Source organism: Drosophila elegans, unplaced genomic scaffold (assembly GCF_018152505.1).
Source record: "Drosophila elegans isolate 14027-0461.03 unplaced genomic scaffold, ASM1815250v1 contig_149, whole genome shotgun sequence".
Lineage (NCBI taxonomy): Eukaryota > Metazoa > Arthropoda > Insecta > Diptera > Drosophilidae > Drosophila > Drosophila elegans.
The window spans coordinates 14,027,450-14,042,979 of NW_024545513.1; the positions used below are offsets into that span (position 1 = coordinate 14,027,450).

General features: G+C 40.7%; 1 protein-coding gene across 1 annotated transcript in view; it reads left to right on the forward strand.

Moving 5' to 3' along the window:
• LOC108140872 overlaps window positions 1-15,530 on the forward strand; it is a 94,230-nt gene that overhangs the window by 3,942 nt on the left and 74,758 nt on the right.

Sequence of the window (15,530 nt, forward strand, 5' to 3'; positions counted from 1 at the left end):
AACCACATGGTTGTCTTTAAAATTAAGGTCTTTTTAGAAAAACTTTTTAAAACTTGTTTAAAACAAACGTGTGTACGTCTGTATTTGGTAAAAGTCTTATCTTAGAAATGTAACAACATTTTATTTTTTCTTTAAGCGCATGTTCAATATACTTTTTTGAAGAACGGCCCGACTTACTGTGTAACTTATTAACCCTCGTTCGTTAAACAAATACCCCACAAGCAAGTTGGCCAATAATATCTATAGTTTTTATTGCCTCTGCATAATGAAACCGAACTTCTGCGAATGAGCCATGAATAATCATTGCTGGCATAAATAAACCCTTAAAGCTGCAGCTGGTCGTTATATCGGAGCAGTAGTCGGTTCGGGAAATCCCCGCTTGGCTCAAGGGAAATTCCCTCTAAATTATTATCTTCGGTCCCTTCCTGGTTCCGCATTGATTTGTCGCATGTCCGGATGTTGTCGGCTCTGCCCCCACGTCTTGCCACATCCAACTATTCATTTTCAATTATCCTGTTAAATTAATGCCTTGTACTCGTCTGTCTCATCCTCGACTTCCTATCCAGCACATCCCCACATATCCTTTGTCTGCGGCATGATTCAGCTATCTGTGAAAAGTTTGTTTTTTCGCCCCGCCGCTTTTGTTGCTGGCGACAATTTCAACAGCAGACGGCGGCTTGGCTCTAAAATATTGGTTATTAGCATAACCAAGAGTCGTGGACGTGGGTGTGTGTGTGTGTGTGGGGTGTATGTGGGAGTGTGTGGGGGTGTGGGACTTAGGGGTCTAAACTGGAAGCTGACAAAGCAGCCAACGCTTTTTGTTGCCTACTTTTTGGGGTCAGGGACTTGTTTTGTCAGCTTGAGCGAGGCAAGCGCCTAGCAAATTGCCACACACACACACACAGACACACACACACACACTGAATCGAGTAAGGGAGTGATGGAGGAGCACTCTGTGTATAGATAGAACCCGCTTATACATCTATTTATCCGCTACCCACAAGTTGTACGCCCCTGCCTTTTGCCCCTTCCCTTTGGCACTGCATCTTTTGTGTTGTGAATCATAGCCAAATGCATTCGACGCCGCGCCATGGCCAATGGGGCTGACAATGCACAAAGAGCCAGGAGAAAGATAAGTGAGTGCCTCCCCCAACCAGTCACCCTGGTTGCTGTCGTCATCGCTCTCTCATCAGCATCAACGGCGTCATCATGCTCATCCCTTCCAGCCATCCAGCCAACCAGCCATCCAGTCATCCTGCCATCCTGCCATCCTGACCATCCCAGACATCGTCCTCGTCACCATCCACTGACAATTCGGGCTTTTGTTCGATCCGTTCAGTTCAGCGAGAGCTAATTTAGCGTTAATCGAAGTGTATTTACACTAGCTTCCACGCACACACACAACGCCCCTCGCTCTGATTGCATTAGCTTGATGGCTGCATTGGCTTGTCACTAATTAGTTTTCAATCCTTCAACTCCTGCTCCGATCTACTGACGCTCGTCAAAAAAAAAAAACAAACCAACGAATCCATTTCATTGACTTGATAGTAAATGACTTAACGAGGTTACAACTCACAGGAAGTCATTGGCACTAAAAAGTAAGGGTAAATCGTGCTTAAGAAAGGCATTTTATGTGCTCATGTCTCCATGAGTAACCGATTGGTTGGTAAATGCAAGCAACGCTTTTTGTTTATTTGAATTCTCCTACTTGCTGTTTAGGAAAATCTTGTAAATGATAAGTAGAGAACCCTATTTAAGCGGCTTATACACAAATAAAATTTAAGTTTCAAGTTTCAATATACAAAGAACATTTTTTAATCCGATTTGCGTTTAAAAGCAACATTTTTTTAAGCTTAAAGTGCTTAGACATTCTACTAATAATATAGATTTCCCAGAGTTCTCCGTGTTTCTTGCTTAAAACTTTCTTAGAACTTTTAAAAAAAATGCACTCCCAGAAACCAGCGAATTTGTATGCACAAGCTTATAAAAGTAATTTCATTGTTTTAATAAAATGAAATTGCACGTCGTCAAAGAGGTCGGTTCGCTTGCAAATATCTTGACAATTTATTATAGGTAAAGTACAAAAATCGTTTGTGACTTTGATTGAGTTGTTTCACAAACAGGACTGCAATTGTAGATGGATGCTAAATCGGTGAAATAATTTCCCAGCTTTTTGAATTGTCAGTCGGACCATCAAGATTTCCATTCAACAACTACGAGTCCCTTTGAATGCTTTGAGTGTTGGAATTGGCTCGACTCCTCGACTCTCCGATAATGCCGATTGTTTAGCAACAAGCCGCTTGTCAGGCAATGTCCCAAAGCAATCTAAAGTGACTGAGCAGCTCGGTCCAATCTGATGCGCTTGAAGGTCTCTGTTTCGACAGTCGCAGTGCTCATTAATTGACCGCAACAGCTGGCGAGCTGAACTTGAGTTTCCTTGGTAATTGGACCACTTCTTCTGCATCTCCAGCTGCCGTTTCCTGAGCACTCGACTGTGCAATCCTCCGTTGTTACAATGCAGGATGGGAGGGAGCAGCATTATGGGTAGCTCCATTAGTTTGGGCCTTCATGTTTGACTTGGTGCACAGTGAAAATACGCGTTGCAGTTTTGAGCTATTTATCAAACAATATGTGTAAGTTCAATTTAATACAACGAAATGGACTGCTTAAGAAAATTTAAGGAACTAAAAAAACCTTAAGGACATAAATAATTATGTTTAGTTTGTACAACATTGTACAACAATGTGATTATTAAAGTTTTTGCCAAGTACTACGAATAAGGAATGTCTGGATGCCTTAATGTCTTAAATAAAAAACTTTTTAAGATGTCACAACGAATCGGATTTCCGGACTAAAAATATACAGCTACAATTACTTAAGAAACTTTTAATAACTTGTATTAGTGATTTCAAAACCCAATTGATTTCTATTAAATTAGAATGTGTTTGAATGCACAATTTTGTTTGAATTTGAAAATAATAGGAAAATGCTATGTGTTACATTTTAAATAATCAAATTCCAAAGATAAAGAGCCATTTTGATGCAAAAAAAACTACCGCTTTGAAGTACAATTCTTGTGACATTTTCTCGCCGTGCTCGGGCTCGAGAATCCGCATTTTATGCTTCCTTCTAACAGTTTTTTTTGTTGCCATCGTGTGCGTGCGAAATCCGGATGTTGGCATATGGCTCGACGCAGCTGTGAGTGGAAAAATGTTGCGCATACGACCCGTGTGCCGACGCCGAGATGCATTTGTGTGTGTGCTTAACTAATATGCTATGAACGCCGCTTCGTCACGTTGCAATTGTCGGTGTTGTTCCTTTTCCTGTTTCGGTTTCTGTTGCTGTTCCTGCCATTGTTGTCCAAATGGTTCGCCACATTTGTATGGTGATCCCCACCGCTTGCACTTCAGAAAGGGCTGGTGCAATAAATGTTTGCAATGGCCAAATATTAGGCTAGCTGCTGAGCCAGTGGCCTTGTGATCGTCAGTATGGCGAAAAATACTAAAAAGTAAAAAGAAACGAAACGAAAGAACTGGGACATCCTGAGCTTTGTAAGCACCGAAATGGAGCATACACAAAATAAGCCATCAACTTGATGCGATTAGTGCGGAGAATAGCAATTGAATGAGAGACCTATTTTCGAGTTATAGCTACTGATACAAGTATTTTTTTTTAGTCACAATCGACCAAGCAAAAATTTGGAAAGAGGGTTTTCGAATTCTCTACAACATTCATTACGAAAGACTGCACATTTTAAAACATCTTCATAAGTGATTTCAAGACCCTAGTAATTGCTGACCAAATGCTTTTTCTATTTGATTATATTTCCGTGATGACCTCAAACATATTTACGCTGCGATATATTGCTGCATTTGTGATCGCAGTGGCATTTAGCCCGTTTGCGAGGATATAAAACCTGCTTAATTTCCATAAACCGGGCAACGGTTACGAGTCCTGCACCTCTGTATGTGTGTGTGTGTGTGCGACAGGTAAGTGAATTTATGTTGCACACGCTATGCGAAACATGCCACTGCATCTGGCCATAAAAACGTGACAACAACACCAACAAGGACAGCTACGGTGGGAGCCAGAGTAAATAAGAAGCCGAGCCCCAGGGCTACGAACATCCTCGCACATCCTCGCATATCCTCGCACATCCTTGCACATCCTCTCAGCAACAGCAACAGCAATGTCGTCTGGCTGGTCACACAAAACTTTCAACGTTCGCAACCGAGGCGAGCCAGAATTATTATTTATTGAGGTGGATCCTCTGCCTACCTGTGCGCCTTTGTCCGTCTGCATTATCCCCATTTCCACTGCACTTTGGTCATTTGGCTTGCCATTTCGTTTGCTTATTTCCACACTTGGCGAAAATTCAAGTCATTTCTTCAATTTTCTGCTGAAAACTTACATGGGGGAGTGCCTCAGTAAACGTTGGGGTTTTGAAAAAGGTGTCTAGAAGCAAGGTGTTGAAAGGACTTTCGGACTTAGCATATATTGTTGCTCAATTCCAGCGGAAATTTTTCGTTGAGTGCATTGGCCATCCCACTCTTCCCCAGAGCGCCTGTTTCACTCGCAACGCGCCACGCATATAAATCGTTCAACTCGAGCGGGGTGCACCGTGCACCATATCCATCCCTGCAACATGCAACCGAAATGGGAATAAAAGTTTATGCGACTCTGCAAGTTGTGAAATTAGATAGAAATTGCGAGTTATCCCCGCCACCCCTTAAATCAATTTGGGAACAATTCGAGCCCAGAGAAACCCTGGCCAGAGTTTTAAAATCAAGTTTTGCAGACGGCCTTTCATTTATGATTTCCAATCAGTTCTAGCTGAGAGCCCTCTGTCCAAGTTTGCAACTCAAATTATATTACATGGGGGAACGCAAAGTTTTCGCTTCCCGCCCACCGGCACACATGAGTCGGTGAGTTTTGAAACATATTTATATATATATATATATCCCTTTCCTTGACCCACACAAGCCATTGATTTTTTTTTGGGGCTCTCAATTGACTTGTTGTCGTCCTTCAAGTGTGCCTCTCTGGCATTACGCTTAAATTACTTTTTATATTCTTCATTCTCTACGTTGCGCCTCCCGAAAAAACATCGAAGTAGGCTCGCTGTACGAGCTAGAGGCTTGGGTATTGTTTCTCCTTCGCTGCTCAAGGATATCAAATTTTTAACCACGCGTCACACATGACAGCACCGACATACAGGACACAGGACAGGCGAGAGGCTAAAAAAGGCTGCGGGAAAGGAATGGGACTGAGAATGGGAATGACCAGTCCATGCGGTGTGACTCACCCACACTCAAACACGCAAGACCTGAAACCAAAACCGAAACCAAAACCGAAATACTGCCATGCACCACCAATTGAACCACCGAACACAGCGGCCGCTATCACCACTTTCCACTTGCCAATTGCCACCTGCCAGGATGTGACTCGATTTGCATTTGCAGGATATACATTTTTATACATTGAATGTCCACCTGCAAAATAGCCACTCTACCAATTATTTCAAACACAAAGGCTTACATTTCTGTGGATTCGTAACACTAAGCCAGTCCGTAGTGAAATGAATATAGTTTTATTTTCACAACTAAATGGAAGAAATTTGTAATGCATGTCTGTTGTGTCATTGATAGTAGCTTTTCTTGCTGGCTTAAAGTAAAATGTTTTGAAAAATCAATAACAACAAGTCGTCAATATAACAATGTTGCTTTGTAAATATTTTATACTTCTCTCATTTAAAATATCAAAAATATTTTTAAATAAAACAGCGCGGCACGTAAAATGTAACAAATTACATAACTACTTTAAATTTGGATGTTATAGGGAATTAAAGTGTTGAGATAAATTAAAATTTCACTTTTATTTCCTGACATATTTCTTGAAATATTGAAATATTTTTGAAAACAGTGATTATAAATAGGTAGAGTCAAAAAAGTATAATCACAATATTTCAAAAATGCAATTGATATCGTAAGCTTTTCTTCTAACATTTCAAATAAATTGGTTTTTCTTGAATTTTTTATATAATACTTACGAATGAATTTTACAATTCTTTGTTTGGTGTATCTTTTATTGTTGCTAAACAAAAATATTGAACAAAATACAAGCATGGAAGGTTTGAGCAACGCGTTGGTTACTTAGGGTAACGAAAATTTATTTATTTTCAATTCTAAACAAATCAATTTTTTAGTTTCTGGACTGTGTTTTTTGATAGACGAAAACCAATGTCGCGCAAATTGGGCTTTGCTCAAACATTTGCCATAATTTCTTCATTTCGGGTTGTAAAGCAAATTCTTAATCGACTTAAGGACGGAAAAACTGAACGAGCGACTCAAAGGTTTCTTATATCCTTGCTAAAGTTTACTGCCTTCGCTTTACTTGCCGTTCGGTTAAGTCTCCATCTCTTGTTCGCTGGGCTCGACTTTACTTTGTTTTGCATATGACAAAACACGTGGCTTGGCTGGTATTTTGTGTACGCCCAAAGAGATGACCCCTTTTCCCTTTATTTCTTTTTGTTTATTGTGCATCTCCGTATGTATGGCTCTGTGTGTGGGAGAGTGTTGGCTTATTGTGTGCTTAGTTTACTTTCACGCAATGTTTTCATTAGAATGCCCCCGAAAAAAAAGAAAATTCAAAAACAACAGGCTCTTCTCCCTGTTGTGTACAAAAAAGTAAACAAAAAAGGGTGGTTTTTTTTTTTAAAGGGGAAAGATTTAGGGTATCGGGTTGACTTTGGGTCCGTTGATGTTTTCATTTCGCCCTTGGACCAACCGGTGTGTAGGCCAACTTTTTATGGTGAACACATGCCGAAGCCAGCAGACGCCCAAGGATTCGAGCCACCGCCCACTTTTCAGACCCTTTGAGCATCTGTCTTTGGCGGCTCTTTTGTTTATTTTGTTTTAGCACATTTTAGAAACAATAAAGCAAAACTTTGAGCTCTTTGTGTCCTGCCGATGCTCTTCCCGGGATGTATCCTGTCGCCCCGCCCCTTGATCCCCGACCCGCCTTCATCCATGCCCGTATTATCTCTATCGAAGTCGACTGCGCTGCCAGGTGGCCATAAAAAGCGAAAAACGGCGTCAAAAACAAAAGGCAAAGTTGCTTCGCAAGTCCCTCGTCCTTCGACGTCCTCGAATTATGAAAGGAACGAGATGGAAATGCTTGGATACGAAGTGGAAGGAGCCCTCTGCCTTTTATGATATTTATGCGTCTCCTTTTTATTTTCAGCAATTTTCGTTTATTGATTTTTCCCCCTCCAACATGTTGGCTGAACTTTAGTCACTGAAACCCATAAGGGAGCGAGCATGTAAGGGATGGGATAGACCAGATTCCGGGAAAATAAGTTTTCTTGGGTTATCAAATTGACTTGGTATTGAATTTCGCACGAATGATCGTTTCGGTCGTTGAAGAGGTTAACAAACAGTGCTCCTTAACAAGGGAGAAACATGATTTTAGATTGGTAACTACATATTATAACAAAATTTAAACAACTCAGCAACAAGGAAGTTTATTTGAATTATTTGCTTAACAACTGGTCCTTAAACATGGAAATTACTTTTCGATTTATATACATTTTTAGATTTTCTGTAAAATTTAATACATTTTGTGCAATTTAACCAACGCAGATACATTTTCTAGCGCTTTGAATTAACCATATCAAAATTGAAATATATAGACCAAACAATCAAAGTGTGTTACACCTTTATTTTTATTTTTAAGTATGGAAATATAAGTTTTAAATTTAAAAAAATATATATCTTAACTTAATTATTTGATAAACCAATTAAATATGTTAATAATTACATAATCATGTTCTTAGTTTACTTTAATTAAGTTTATATTTTGAAAAACAATGTTAGCTTAAAATATTTGATTGTTTAATTTAACTATGGGGTTTTTCTCTGGGTGTACCAGTCACTACGGTACACTTAATTAAAAAACAAAATGTAACTGGCATAGCTGATGCTAAGCTAGATTACAAATACTTTGCAGGACCAACAGAATCCTTAGAATTATACTTCAACGGCAAAATATGTATAAATAAATCGCATTTTTTTTATTGCCTCAATTTATTGTCATACCCGCCCCGCATTTCTTTCCAAGCAACGCATTTAGCTGCATTTGGTTACGCCTCCAGAGCCACTTCCCCATCAACCTCAACCTCAGCCAAGTTGCCACTCGGTTTTGCCTCCGACATTGTGGCTTTTAAATTGCTTATTTGGCTTAGTCGTCGTCGTCAGCGCTGCTGGCTAACCGCAACGTGCCGAGCAGTTTAATAACCAAGGCAACGTCGACGGACCGGTGACAATTCGCAGACCCCCTCCATCTCCCCTTCTAACCACAAGCCAAGGGAGTTGGTTTTCCAGGAAAACCTCCACTAGAAACCTCTGTCATGCTGATCAAACGTTGAGCAGTCGCTCAACTTACGTTGCTGGTCGGCAAAAGGAAGAAACCGACTTGAGGACCAAGTTTCTTCTAGCTTATTCTCGGTTTAGCCCACAAATACAAAGAAGATGGTTCTAACTTATTCCGGTGTACAGGAAAAGCAAACAACAATAACGTATTTAAGAATATTTACTTCATTTCGTTTTTCAAAAGTAAGATTTTAAAGATGTGTCTTATAGCCTGAAAGGCTCACTAAAAAAACTTGAAAAGCTTAAGCTGGAAGCCCGAGTATCAGTACTATAAAATATCAAACAAATACACCTCTTAATGAGTTAAAAAATTTGTCTAGTATAAAACCTTGTGACCAAAAATGTTTACGCATTCGACTTTTTAAAATTGATCGCCTTCATCCAGCATTTACACTGGACAGGACATTGAGCATCAGGTTTAAAATGTATCTATTTTGAAAATCTTTCTGTTTTTTTTTTGGGTTGCAAAAAAAGTCATAAAAATTAAATGAAAACCGTATTTTAGAAGTAGACAAAATACTCTGCACAATTTCGATTAATATGCATATTACTTTATATTTTTTTTTTGGTCTGAAAATGCTTCGTTTTCCCGTTTACTGTCAAAATTAAATGGCAAGAAAATCGTAAACTGAAATCGTAAATGTCATTTAAAGTTATGCAGAGACCACAGCAGCGAAAGTGAAATTTGAAATCGTTTGGCCCGGACAGGTTATGCATTTCATGCCATGATATTTTCAATGGCCGGCAATCAAACGGCAAACAGGAATCAAAAATTCGAGAATCAAAAACTGAATTGCTTCCGAACCTACGACTGTGTGTGTCCGTGTGGTGCAATAAATCATTCAGTGGATTGTATTCCCAGCAGAATTGCCATTACATGATTGAGCCACATACATACGTTTCGATGCAGATGCAGGTCCCAACTCAGATTCAGATGCATATGCAGATAATACTTCCCAATCCGAGACCGTATCTGTATCTGTATCTGTATCTGTATCTGTATCTGTATCTCTATCTGTAAATACATCTGTATCTGTGTCAATTCGCAGGACGTGGTCGAGGCCGTAGCTCGGCAGGAACTTAATTGCTTTGTCCGGGAAACATTTTTGTCATTTTTGAGATTTGTGACAGCTGCAAGTGGCCAAATATTGAAAGGTGGCAAATTCGATTGAGCATCCCCATCCCCATCCCCATCCCCATCCCCATCCATCATCCCCAAGGAACAGTCGACAAAATCCGAAAAGTTCAGGCAAAAAATCATTTTAAAATGCTTACAATGATTTTCGCACAAATTTCTTTCCAACTTTGTGGTGCAATGCACAGTAGTAGTACCTAAAAAATGTTTTCTATTTCTGATATATTTGTCCATAATTTTTTTAGTCATTGACCACTGTGCTTAGAGCACTTGGCTTGTGTGTGCTTAATTGCTCAAGTGGCTGGATTCGGGGAAAATTAACCATGTATATGCAAGCTCGAAAATGTAAAAATCCGAAATAAATTTGCTGTTTTGCTGGCTCGTCAAATGCGCAAAAGGCAAACAGCTGCCCATTGCCTCCGAATCGGGGATTTTGGGTCAGCGGAAAGGAAGAGTTGCCAAGGCGACCAGTGGTGGGTGGGGTTGGGCTTGGTCAATATCGGGGCATTTCATTTTCGTTATGGAAATTGCAGAGGAAATTCTGGCATTTTTGCAATCGCAATTGGTATGGGTATGGGTATGGGTATTGGATTGAGAATGGGAATGCGAATGGGGCGCTGGCTAGCGGGGGTATGAAAAATTTAAGACGGCTTAATCGATTTATTCAGCATACGTTGGTAAAATTCGCATTCGATGAAAGAGATGCGAATCTGCGTCGACTTTCACATCGATCATAATGTGTGTGTGCTTGCGCTTATAGGGACTTATGCCATAACCCCTCCTTCCGAATTCCTTTTCAAATTTATTGAACGAAGCTCGGTATAACAACTGCATAGGAAAAATCTGTTGCTTTATAATTGTATAGAGTTTTGTAATCGTTATGAAATAATCAAACGGATTCTCATGTTTGTATAGTTTTCATGCAAAGATACTTATTGCTTATGTTTTGAGTTTTTCTTTAGAAAAGAAAAGCTGCAGCATTAGTTACCAATTGAAAAGCTAATTTTTTTCTGTGTGTCAGTGGAGCATCTATGTAGCTTGAATACGCGATGGATTGTGTTTGAATTGTGCCCGAAAAAAAGAAGAAAACTGAGAGCGAAGAGAAACCGCGCTTTCCCTGTTTGTCCTCCCATCCCATCCGCCTCGTTTTGTGTGTGAGTGCTTTGTGTTTAATTTTGTGAAATGTTTGCCTGGTTTTCGAACCCTCAACGCTTGCCTAATTTCACCGCCCATCAACCCACAATGCGCCATTCCGGGTCCACAAGCCCGAAACTCTGGTCTTGTCCTCTCTCCAATTTCAACTCGCAGCCCGACCCCAAGTTTATTCCCTTTTTTTTCCAGCTTTCGCTTAGAAGTTGATGAGATGTTTATTATGTATATAGTTGTTGGCCTCGTTGAGCCGAAGGGGCGCGAAAATGCCCGGGACCGGTGCAGCCCGTTTTATATGTAAATTTCCGATATCAAACAGGTGAGCGATGTGTTCGCTGGCAGGGAGATGCGGGGTCACCATAAATTAGAATAAGTTATTCTTAGCTTACAGATATCAATAGCAAGTGGGCCGGCATTCGAAGGAGAAGCGCATGCCAAGGCTATAGTCAACTAATTTAAAAGCCTTTTTGAGGATCGGAAGTGAGAGCAAATCTTTTTTAATGGGAATTATGTGAATTATGTTGCTTTCGTTGTAAACTAAGCGTTGGAGAAATTCAACTTAATAAAATCCTGCAAAAAAAGATCATCCATGTAAATTGTATTAAGTTTTTGTTTAACTAATAATTTATTTTATTTTAATTCTGTTTTTGTTTTATTTTAAAATGACCACATTGGTTATTAAATTATCCAAAGTTCACTTAATCTGAAGCAATATTTCGATTAGTTACGGATCCCTGCTAATCACGGGACGGACCTACAAAAGCCTTCCCCTTAATTCACTCTTATGTCGGTCCCTGCGTCGTGTCCAGTTTGTTTCGAAGGTCCTTGGGAGCTCCCTTCGTTCCGCAACACGCGCTGCCAGTTTAAATAGCTTCGTTTGCGGCAAAAGGGGAGGGAAAAGTAAGAGGAAAAACAACGGTGGGCCCTGAGCAGTGTAAATTTAATTCTATTCTACATAAATTTCCGAGCTGGATTGGAAGCGAAGAGAAGGGGCCTCGCGAGTGCCGCGAACCCGAACCAGACCGAAACCAGAGCTGGGACCTTCCGGGTTCGGGGTCTCCTCCATTCCGAGAACTCCTCCAGTGGATGGATGATGATGATGATGAGGCGACCAAGCACGTGGATGGGGGATGTGGGGGATTTGGGATGTGGGACTGGCTGCGAGAATGTAAATGTGGATGAGAATGGGGATGCTAGCCAGCGCGAAAGGACGACGCAAATTTATTTAACCTGCGGGCGCAGAGCGCATATTTGAATTTATTTGCATGGAGGATGGGGGTTAGTTGTTGGTGGAGGGAGAGTGGGAAGGAGGGGGGCGTGTCCTGAGTGTGTCCTGGCCGCTGTGGCACCGAAGTAATGCCAAAAAGTGCGCAAGCAAAAAAAAAACACCCAAATTGTGACGACGAAGAGCAACGAGCGAAGGGAAAAACTTTTGCACAAAGTTGTTGCAAGTTGTTTGTATGCGCCCCGCCCCCCTGACTCCTACGCCCCCCCTGGGCACGCCCACACAATTTTGCCCAAAATGAGCGGCGCGCCGTTTGACACATGCACCACGCCACCTGGCGGCCGTAGTCATGAATTTGAATGTACCAAACAGCCGAAAGAGACACAGTTGCAAAGAGCATAAAAGAAGGTCAGAAAAGGAGGCGATAGAGAGGGAGAACAGGGAGGAGAGGGAGAGAGCGCGAATTGGTAACTGTAAACTTTGCCCCCGGCCAACGGGGCGGATGGGTATGGATATGGTTAAGGGTATGGGTAGTGCCTGTGGAACGAGGCGAATACGTAATGTCATTTCGGTGTAGCATACTTTCGTGCGACATTTAAATTCATTATACCCTGCAGGAACTCGAAGTTCCTTCTCTGGCGGAAAATCTGACGCAATCCCCCACTAGTGTAGATCAATGTTAGCTGGAAACGAGATCGATGGGATCACCTAATGGCGAAATGTTCACTTAAGTTTCCGTTCCAAAAAGTTTCTTTATATTTCCCATTTTTTTAAGTCTTCTTTTCGTTTTTCTTCTATATGAACTAAATATCATGAAAAACTAAGAAAACGTACACAAAATGTTGCAGTAAAACCTAATTCTAGCTTCTAGATTTAAAAGTTTTGGAGTTTTTTTTATACGACTTTTTAAACACGTGATACAAAATCGTCTGTCGAATTCTGCATTCCCAACGACCAATTCCATTCCAAATGTCACTCGACTGCTAAAAAGGCAACTGCCCGTCCACCTTGGAGTGGCTTCCACTTTCGTGCTTAACTTGAAGTTCACTTGAAACTTTTCGCCCAGCATAATTCGGCCAGGCATTTAAATTCATTTAAGCGAGCTATTCCAAGGGCTTTGAGACAAAAAATATGCCAAATTAGCAGAGATCTGTGGGTGGGGGCGCTTGGTCCAGGTCTAATTAGCTCCACTGATTTGGCGTCTGTGTGTGAGTGTCTTCATTAGAATGCAACTGTTTGCCAGGCTCTTCACGGCAATCTACTGCTTCAACTACTGCCTCTCATCCTCGGAACATCCGTGGAACATCCTCGGCGTCATCCTGTGTGTCTGTGACCCATTTCTCTGCCAGCTGTCGGCTTATTAATGAGTTTTTGTTCGCCAACTTTGCCGGCTTTGCCTTTGATTTCTTCTCCGCTGTCTTCACAATTAGCTAAGCTCCGTCTTAGCAAAGTCGACAACATGACAACAACTGCCGTCTCTTGTAATTTGGCTTGTGTCGGTCGGTCGGTCGGCTGGTCGGTCGGTCGGCTGGTCGGTCGGTCGGCTGGTCGGTCGTCCCTTTTGCCGGTCGTTTTCCTCGACTTGTCGACGTGTTCGCGCATAAATCAAAGCTGCAAAAGTCGACAGTGGCACTACTACCCGGATCCAGTGAGCCGCTACAGCTGCAGTTACCCACTGCGGAGCTGCATAATGAATGCCTTTCGGCCCGGCAGCCCACTTTGTATCCTTGCACTCTACTCTACGCTCGCTTCAGGGCAAAAATGACATCCAGCCTGTGTGCTGGTGGGCTGTGGATTATGTTGGGATCGAGGTGCATTTTGATTGATTGAAGGCAAGTGCAGCTCCCGACACGAACATTAACCATCGCAGGGCGGCATCGAACTGACTCACAAATTGCTTATTAAGAGCATGAGGTTGGCTTAATAATGAATGGACCAAATGAGGTGCAGGTTCATCAAGGAGTTAATGATTGCAAGGGGATGCTCTTCCCGAGTTGTTCAATTTGAAAAGTGCTTAACAATTTGCATTGTTGTCAAATTACTAGGTTTTTTTTAAATACATACAGTTTGTTGCTGTTGCGGGGCCATTCGACCCCGAAGTTGCCTGTGAGCAATTTCAAAAGTTTAACGGCTATCGGTAGTCGGTGCTTTTGTTTTTGTCTGCTTATTCTTCGAGATAACGGTGCTTTGATGTGTATACTTAGAATGTAAGCAAAAAAATTCTAGTTTGCGCATCATTTGACGAAATTATTTGGAATGTGCTGGACGTGCCTCGCGTAAAAAGTGATTGTTGTATTGTGAGGTATATTGAAAAGAAAGTGATTTACTTTTTAATTACGCATTAAAAGTTGAAGAATGTGAGTGAAATTTGTTAATAAATGAATTCTTTAATGCATGTTGTAGTTCAATCTAATTGATTTCTATTAAAAAACAGCTGAGGAATTTTCAAAGTAATAAAGTTGCTTGTGAGCAACCTTGGGCCATTGCACCACCAAAATATGAGACCAAAAGAAAAAGGTTTATCAAATGATGATATTGAGAGAATTGTCAACTTCGATTGGGATGTCTCCAGTGACGAAGAAAGTGGTGATGAAATGGAAGACATCTCTGGAATGTTGGAGAATAATTTAAAAAGTATATTGGAAAGGGGAGAATCAATAGAATTTGAGCATATTGAAAATTTGATTGATGAAAAAAGCATTCAAGAAAATAGTGTTGTGGCTGATAATTGCTTTGAAAAAGTTGATCCCAAAACACTTAAGTGGAGAAATAGGCCATTTCAAGCTCCAGGGTGTATTTGGGAAGAAGATAGTAATCGCCAAATCGATGAAGTGAAGACCCCTGTAGAGTATTTCTGCAGCTTTTTTGACAATAATGTTATTGATTTAATTACAAATCAAACTAATTTGTATGGGTTGCAAGAGCACGGCATAGAGCTGCAATGTACTGGAGATCAAATAAAAAGGTATATCGGAATTTTATTGTACTTGGGTGTCATAAAAGTACCTCAATTTAAAATGGCTTGGTCAAAAGAATACAAGCTTTCTGCTATATCGGCTCTTATAACAAGGGTATGGGAGGAGTAGACTTAGCGGACATGCCTTTGGAGCTATATAAAATAAACCACCGTTCAAGAAAGTGGTACATTAGAATTTTTTATTGGTGCTTGGGAACATCAATGACAAATGCATGGCTGCTGTATAGAAAAAATTTTCATTTTCTAAACCCAAATCAAAAGTATATACCGCTCATCAAATTTCAAATGGAAGTTGCTCATGAGCTGCTACAATGTACTTACTCTACTTCATTTGAAAAAAAGAGGGGTCGGCCATCAAATATGCAAAGAGAAAACTCAATAATATCTTTGGGTTCTCCAACTAGCAGTGTGTCTTCCAATCAATCCAAAAAATACAAGTTTCAGCCAAATCCTACAAATTCTATGCGTTACGATTGCATGGAACATTGGGTGGTATTTACTGAAAAAGGGCGTTGCAGACTGTGTAAGACAGGAACCCCAATGTCAAAATGTATTAAATGTAAAGTACACCTATGCTGTAACAACAATAAAAACTGTTTTATGTCTTACCATACT